The sequence below is a fragment of the Nyctereutes procyonoides genome, unplaced genomic scaffold (genome assembly GCF_905146905.1).
Source record: "Nyctereutes procyonoides isolate TBG_1078 unplaced genomic scaffold, NYPRO_anot_genome, whole genome shotgun sequence".
In the NCBI taxonomy this organism is placed as follows: Eukaryota; Metazoa; Chordata; class Mammalia; order Carnivora; family Canidae; genus Nyctereutes; species Nyctereutes procyonoides.
Window position 1 is genome coordinate 13,867,051 of NW_026575137.1, and position 8,843 is coordinate 13,875,893.

General features: G+C 37.2%; 1 pseudogene; it reads left to right on the forward strand.

Moving 5' to 3' along the window:
• The first annotated feature begins 251 nt into the window (after positions 1-251).
• Positions 252-1,185, forward strand: LOC129495807 (spliceosome-associated protein CWC15 homolog; annotated as a pseudogene).
• The last annotated feature ends 7,658 nt before the right edge of the window (positions 1,186-8,843 follow it).

The window sequence follows — 8,843 nt, forward strand, 5'->3', positions numbered from 1 at the left end:
GGAAGGCTTTGATTTGGACTTTAAAGGAAACAGAAGATTTAGATCAGCATTGACAAACTCTTTGGCCTTGGGACTCTTAAAATGCTCTTCAAAATTATCGAGGACCCCAAAGAGTTTTTGCTTACATGGGTTCTATCTCTTTGTATTTATCATATTAAATTAAAATCAAGAAAATCAATAAATATCTATTTTTTTAAAGATTTTATTTATTCGGTAGAGGCTTCTGGGAGTTTTTCTTTAAAGCATAAAAGATGATAACAGCAGCTAGGCCAACTTTTGAACCTGCGAGAGGTGGGAGAGGAAAAGGAGAAGGTGATTTGAGCCAACTCTCAAAGAAGTATTCAAGTAGAGACCTACCTTCTCATACAAAGATAAAATATAGACAAATGACTCAGGATGTCCCTGAAGAGGGTCACAACCATGACTTCAGGAAGGAGCTGGAAGAGAGAGAGCAAGCTGCTGCAAGAGGAAAAAAATAGAAACCGTCCAACAAGAAAACATACAACCTCCTCGCCGGTGTCAAAGAAGCCTCTGTTAGACCAGATTCCTGCTGCCAACCTTGATGCAGATGATCCTCTAACAGATGAGGAACGAGGATGAAGATTTTGAAGAGGAGAGTGATGATAATGACACTGCAGCTCTTCTTGCAGAACTAGAAAAATTTTAAAAAGAAAGAGCTGAAGAGCAGGCCAGGAAGGAACAAGAACAGAAAGCTGAAGAAGAAAGAATACGTATGGAGGGATCCCTGGGTGGCGCAGCGGTTTGGCGCCTGCCTTTGGCCCAGGGTGCGATCCTGGAGACCGAGGATTGAATCCCACATCAGGCTCCTGGTGCATGGAGCCTGCTTCTCCCTCTGCCTGTGTCTCTGCCTCTCTCTCTCTCTCTCTCTGTGACTATCATAAATAAATTTTTTAAAAAAATAAAAAAAAAAGAATACGTATGGAAAGTATTTTGAGTGGAAACCCTCAATCTCATTGGTCCATCCCAGCCTCAGGCCAACTTCAAAGTTAAAAGAAGGTGGGACGATGATGTTGTTTTCAAGAACAGTGCAAAAGGTGTAGATGATCAGAAGAAAGACAAAAGATTTGTAAATGATACACTGCGATCTGAATTTCACAAAAAGTTCATGGTGAAATATATTAAATAGTACAGTTTTATGTGCTTAATTAAAGACTGTAAGGTGTAAACGATCATTCTCACTTTGTTCTGTTTTTCTCTTTCCCCTCTAAATTGTGTATAGGCTTCCCTAATTTTAAGTTCCAAACTACCTTTTTATAACCTTATTTGATGAGGACTTGGGAATTGGTTTAACCTAGTTTCCATCCTCTGAATATTTCCAGTAATATGCTTTCCTTTTAATATGGGAAAGGGAATCTTCTTGTAATAAATATTTTCAAAACTTGAAATATGTAAAAAAAAAGATTTTATTTATTTATTCATGAGAGACACACAGACAGAGGCAGAGACATAGGCAGAGGGAGAAGCAGGCTCCCTGTGGGGAGCCCGATATGGAACTTGATCCCAGGACCCCGGGATCAAGCTCCAAGCAGAAGGCAGATGCTCAACCACTGAGCCACCCAGGCATCCCAATAAGTATCTATTAATTTATTTAAAAATAAATTACATGTTAACATAAATAATATATTCTTATGAAAAATAAGTATATTTTTCTAAAACAAAACCAGTTAGTGAAAAAAAATGCTTATTGTTTTACATTTTGCATTTTAATATATGGCTTAATAGAAGACAGCAGGATTCTCATAGCTGCTTCTGTTGTGATATTACACATTATACAGCCTCTGGAAAATTCCACTGTTCATTTGCAAAAGAATGAGAGTGAGAAGGCAAACAGCATGTTACTGTTTTTACAAACAAAGTGTTGATGTTGTGAGCTCCCTGAGAACCACTTAGAGAATTATTGCTGAAAATAGACTGGGAGAAAAATAGAGAGATGGCATTATTTCAGTGCTGGGAAAGCATAAGGCATATCAGAGAAAGTGAGCAAACTGGTCTGGTTGTTGTGAAAGATTTATATGGGGGAAGGTGGGAGAGATATGGCTAGAAATGTAGGTTTTGGGGAATCATATTATGTCATTTAAAACATACCAGCTTCCTTATTTATGGCTATAGTCACAGATCTCTACTTTTGGCTTCAGAAATTTCCAGGACAAAAAAAAAAAAAAAAAAAAAAAAAAATTTCCAGGACAAGAATGATAAGAAGAGAAATGCGTGCTTAGTTCCAGGCAGTTACTGATTTGTTGATTGCTTCATTCATTCAATTCATTTGGTGTCTACTACTTTGCCAAAGTATCCATTATATTCCAAGCATCAAGTAAGAAATAGTGATACAAAGATGATAATGACATAATCCCTACCCTATAGCAGCTCTCCATTAAGTGGGAGATTCAGGTATTAGAAGGTAGCGATACATTTCTTAAACTGGAGGATTACAGAGCAGAGGGCAGCTGTGACTGGGAGGCATGGTGGACAGGTTGTGGGGTGGATAGGAAGTCTTAAAGGTTGAAGTCCCAAATACTAGCAACCAGTCCTGTCAAACCATGGTGAGAAATACTGGAAGTATAGGGATGACAATTACAGTATCAGAGCTAATACAGTAGATCTGGGGTAATGTTCAATACTACAGAATAATTTCCTGAATATATGTTCTCTTTTGGAAAGTAGAAATGTACAAAGTCTCTTTCCCTGAAAGTCCTACAGAATCTTTTCAAGGGCAGGCGATACCACTTTAGCGTCTCTTTTCCCTTTCATCATCTTTTTCAGTGTTTTGGCTCTCTTCTGTGACTCAGTAACTAGAGTGAAGGGAAGGACGAAATGTCATTACTACAGCTTTAAGCCAGGTACCGAGAACACCTTTACAGCTCAAAGCGTTATGAATAAGTAAATAAACAAAGAACCTGTCTCCCAGCACCACCTGCAGGGGATGAAGAAGTCTGCAGCAGAATTCAATACTTCTCTGCCAAAGTTATCTTTAGTCCAACATTCTTTACTGAGCATCTACTAAGAGAGTGATTTTAGTAACTGAGGAGAACACAATGATCAATAAGAGACCATGCACCCATCCCATAAGGAACCTTATTAGAATTTGGAGATTTTTGTAGTGATTAGAGTAGCTTGGAAGAAACTGATTAAATCTAAGAGAATCAGATTTCTTTTGTGCAGATAAATAAAAAAGCAAATATTACATTGCCTTTTTACATCTTCCATTGATAGAAAATAAGGAAGCTGGTATGTTTTAATTGACATAATATGATTCCCCAAAATCTACATTTCTAGCCATATCTCTCCCACCTTCCCCCATATGAATCGTTCACAACAACCAGACCTGTCTGCTCAACTCTCAGAAGTAAGTTTGCCTTGAACGCCTTCCATTGATTTCGTGGTTTTTAAAAAAGGTTTTTTATTTATTTATTCATGAGATACACAGACCCCCTGTGGGGAGCCTGATGCAGGACTCCAGGACCCTGGGATCACGACCTGAGCCAAAGGCAGATGCTCAACCACTGAGCCAGCCAAGTACCCCTGATTTCAGTTTTAAGTAGTGAAGTAATGAAATCTGCTTTTGAGACTTCGAGTCTGTTGAGTTTGTAATATGATGAGAAAGGCCTGTGTTGCATACTAATAATCTATGTGGGCCAGTTAAGGTTGCTCTTTTCCTAATTTTAGGCTACCCCAAACAGATGTCTTATGGGATAGCTCTCTGCTGGCTATAAAAGGGTTTGGATGGAAGAAGATACATAGCTTAGTATAAATCCATATGCACCTATCTGAAATTAACTCAAAGCATATTCTATCTAGTAAGAGCCTTTTACTTTCCTTATTGAATCATGTCCTAGGAGCTAGGAAGAAAGAGATTTCCAAAAGTTCCTAGACTTTTATAGACTTGCAAACAAGTATGAAATATTTTTCTGATTTCTAGCATTTAAAATAGAATGTACTAGGTACACAAAAAGCAAAATAAATGAAATTATTTTCATTTATAAAAACATTTGTTATTTGTAGTAACATCCTTAGAATGCAGAAAGACTTGTGATAACATCCTTAGAACACAGAAAGACAGGGATCCCTGGGTGGCTCAGTGGTTTAGCAACCTGCCTTTGGCCTGGGGTGTGGTCCTGGAGTCTCCGGATTGAGTCCTGTGTTGGGCTCCCTGCATGGAACCTGCTCCTCCCTCCCTCCCTCCCTCCCTCCCTCCCTCCCTCCCTCCCTCCTTCCCTCCCTCTCTCTCTCTCTCTCTCTCTGTGTCTCTCATGAATAAATAAAATCTTGAAAAAAAACCACAGAAATACTTCTGCTGGGTGAGTGATAAAGACTATGAATAAAGCTGATTTGCAGACGGCTTTCAATGTTTTTCTTTGTCTAGATTTGGAGAGTTCTTATATGTACAGGCAGGGTTTTTAGGGGGAGCAGCCAGTCAGCTATTAATCCTCTCACTCATCCCACAACCCCAGAAAAATCTTATGTGATTTTGGCTAGTGGTATTCTTGTGTTTCCAGTCTTTTAAACTAGGCATTTGAACTTCCTAATGCAAATTAAGTCTTGAATCATCACTCCCAATTAGACCTCTTCCCAAAATCACACCATGAGTTGTGAAAGCAATAACATGACTGGTAGATTAAATAATACACTGTTAAAAATAAGGGGATCTTAGATATTATAGAGTCTAGTATTTCTCAAAGTATGGGTTCTCTATCTGCAAAAGAATTTCTTGCCTCATTACAAATGCGGACTCTTGGGCTACACATCAAACCTAATCAATTTCAGTCCCTAGGAGTGGCATCCAGGAATCTGCATTGTTAACCAATTCCTTAAATTGATATGTGCATTAAGGATTAGGAACCACTCATTTCATCACATTGCTTCATATTGCAGATGAGGAAATAATATCAGAGAAGTCAAGTGATTAGGCCAAAGTGACACAACCAGTTAGAGGCAGAAACCGGACTCAAATTTTTAAACTCCCAAATTTGAATTTCTTTCAACTATAAGTAGTTTTTATTTATTTGTAAATTCCCAATAGATCTCAATGAAAAAGAAATTTGAGTTCTTTGTTCCCTGATATTCTCCTCAAATTTAATACTAATAATTTACCATTAATAGGTTCCCAGTACTTGGTGAGTAAGCTGTTGCCCTGAAATTTAGGGAATATCAACTATAGAAGCTTGTAGACAAAGGAATTTTGTTATCTTGTTAGTGTCCCATTCCCCACCACAATAAGACAAGCAATAAGACAAATAAGAATATATATTCATGTTTCTTAAATCGCATGAGAACAACAAAATGTAAACAGAAAATCCTGCTACCAGTGTTAAACAAGAATATCTCACCCTCTATAACAACATACCATATGGTATTTCCCTACCTTGTTCAGTATTTAGCCTAACAATTTATTGCTGGGCGTCTTGGCAGCAAGCTGTGCAAGTCGAAGTGGAATCTGATTGAGGTGAGTTAATTAATGTGGTGGCAGCTTGGAATGTTGTCCAGCTGCCAGTGAGAATTATGTTTGTTTGCCTTTGGCCCAAGTGTGAAATGGCTGGCTGTTGATTTCAGAAGTGTGAGTGTACATTTTTATATCTCACATGAATGAATACATTTTTTGTATCCTACACATTTGGGGAAATGCTAAAATTTATTGGGTAATGTTATTTACTACTTGTGTGGCAGAAAGAGAAAAGTAGAATTTTACGCCAGAGGTTGACTTTGCATCTGTAGAAAAAGCAAAAGCAGGTGGCATATAAATCTATGAACAGGTAAATAAGCCATCTGAAAAATAAGCCATCTGAAATTAGGTCATCTGGGCTAATGTTTTCAGGAATAACTTTAAAAAGGAGGTAAGCAAGATTTGAACCAGAGAAGAATAACTCTTGTAATGATAAAAGGATTCTGAAAGTAGAAACATAATTTGAAATTTGTCTTGAAAGGAATGGCTTTTGGATTTACTACTTAGTTACATTTAGAATTTTTATTTTCTTTTCACCAAACACAACCCTCTATTGAAGACATCATCTCTCTGTGCAATCCTCCTTTCTATCAACAAAGATGAGTAATTCCTGTGAAGTGTTTTTGATGTAAAGGTATTATATAGTTTTGGCCAAGGTTACTGATATAAGCAGGGTTCTCCTAGTAGTCTATAACTGACATGAAACCAACATAGTTCAAAACACGTTCGCAGGGTGTCAGATATTACTGTTCTCTATTTTTTCTATGTAAAATACTAGTAAGATAAAATGACTTGACAAGAGTTTTACTTTAGTAGATTAAGGAGATGAATACTTAAAAATTTAATACATATATACACATTTCCTTCTTTTATTCCATCATTTTGAAGAAATTTAAAATACACTAAAACTGAAGGAAACAGTAGGTAGGAGAGATAAAAGCAAATAATACGAAGAAATATTTGCAAACCTAACAAAAAAAGTGTTACCAGAATGCCTTTTTGATGGTAAAAAGATTTTCTTAAGTCTTGATGTTGAAGTGTTTACACTTTGGAAGATACTAAACAAAATTTGTATGTCAAGGAAAACACTAACGAAAATAGTATTTTAAATGTAGAATGTACAGAAACATATGGAAAAAACACAACACAGTTCTTACCTCCTTTAGTCTAAGAAAATATGACGATAGCTCTAAAACTTCTATTCAGATAGGTGAGTGTTACTTCAAGGTTTGTTTGTTTATTTATTTATTTATTTATTTATAAATATTTTATTTTATTTTTTAAAGATTTATTTATTCATGAGAGACACAGACTGAGAGAGAGAGAGGCAGAGAACAGGCAGAGGGAGAAGCAGGCTCCATGAAGGGAGCCCAATGTAGGACTTGATCTGAGGACTCCAGGATTACGCTGTGGGCCCGAGGCAGGCACTAAACTGCTGAGCCACCCAGGGATCCTCTACTTCAAGGTTTAGATGTCGTTTTATTGAAAGTCAAAGAAAGGTAATTTTTTTGGTCACATGCTAAATAATAGAACATGATAATGTTTCCTTTTACACCAGGAGTATTTGCTATAGTTTTATTTATGATGCTTTTTCTATGCTAAAATATTTAATAGTAGAAGGGATTATTGTGATTATATATATAGCTACAGTTGGCTACTGGTTATTTTATTATTTTTATTTATTTGATATGGTAATTTAAAATATGAGAGGGACATTTTGTGCCTCCTTTTCACGTAAAAAGTAAAAAAAAAAAACTCTGCTAAATATTATTGTATTTTTCACACTATAGTGTTATTATATCCTTAACCTTTCAGGCCAAAGTAAGCCTCTGAGTCTCCTCTTAGATTATATCATTGTCAGAGTAAATAAGAAATTAAACATTTTATTTTTAAAGATTTATTTATTTATTCATTCAGAGAGAGCGAGAGAGAGGCAGAGACACAGGCAGAGGGAGAAGCAGGCTCCATGCAGGAAGCCTGATGTGGGACTCGATCCCAGGTCTCCAGGATCATATCCCAGGCTGCAGGCGGCACTAAACCGCTGCGCCACCAGGGCTACCCTAAACATTTTAATCTAATTTACACCATATGGGCATCTCATAAGGTCAGACTTATCACAGATAACTGACCAGAGAATGAATTTTTATAAATTATTTGGTTCCTGTTCAATTTTTTTAATTTAATCTAGCATGGATATATTAGACATGCTAAAACTTAACCCTTAAACTTCCCTGATGTTTTTAAGTACGTAATAATTATGGAGGATATCCTTACCCCGAATTTGATTATTGCTCTCACATAAGGTTTACACTTACAAAGTTAATGTATTAAATGTTTTTGGTGAAATGCTAAGCTAAAAAAGGTAGGTTTTGTTTTAGAAAAATTAGGGCCAATTAATGAATGCTGATATTAAAGGGTACTCAATTAATTCTACATCCTGACACTACATATTAAGTTTTCAAAATACTATGAAAAAATTGTATACTTTCCTTTTTTGTTTTTTTAAAGATTTTTAAAATTTATTTGAGAGAGACCGCAGGCGTGCATGAGGGAACGGGAGGGTTTGGGCGGGGGAGGGCCGGCAGAAGGAGAAGGAGAAGCCTACTCCCACCCAGCCGGGGGCCCAACCCTGGGGCTTGATCCCAGGACCCTGAGATCCCGACCTGAGCCAAAATCAAGCTAAAATAGCACTCAGAATTTCTTTTGCAGTGAGCCTTTATAGAGGGAGAACACACCCTGAACAGTGAGAGTAACACTGCCAAGCTCCTTCCCAGGAACTATGCATGCTTAGTATCTCAGCATCAAGGCATCACAGCTTCGACCTGTGTCTGTGAGCTTCTGTGCTTTATCTCAATTTATTTCATGCACTTGTTAGCAAGATGTGCCCTAAGATATCAGAGAAGCTGAAGAGAGGCTATTTTTGGGGTCTGAGAATTCTCAAAGATTTTTTCCATATAAATTAAAGGTATTAGCTTCTTCAGTTTACACCATTTTGGCTTACAAAAGGTTTCATGGAAACACTGTTTTTGGATAGCAACGGAAACCTGTACTACTCAAAGGATAATTGACCATATAGTTGTGGGTTTATTTATGTGTTTTCTATTCTGTTGGTCTATGTGTCTTTTTTTTTTTTTTAAGATTTCACTCATTTATTCATGAGAGACACACACGGAGAGAGACAGAGACACAGGCAGAGGGAGAAGCAGGCTCCATGTAGGGAGCCCGACCTGGGACTTAATCCTGGGTCTCCAGGATCACACCCTGAGCCGAAGGCAGCGCTGAACCACTGAGCCACCAGGGCTGCCCTATGTGTCTATTTTTATGCCAGCAGCATACTGTTTTAATTACTACTGCTTTGTGATATAACTTGAAATCTAGAATTGTA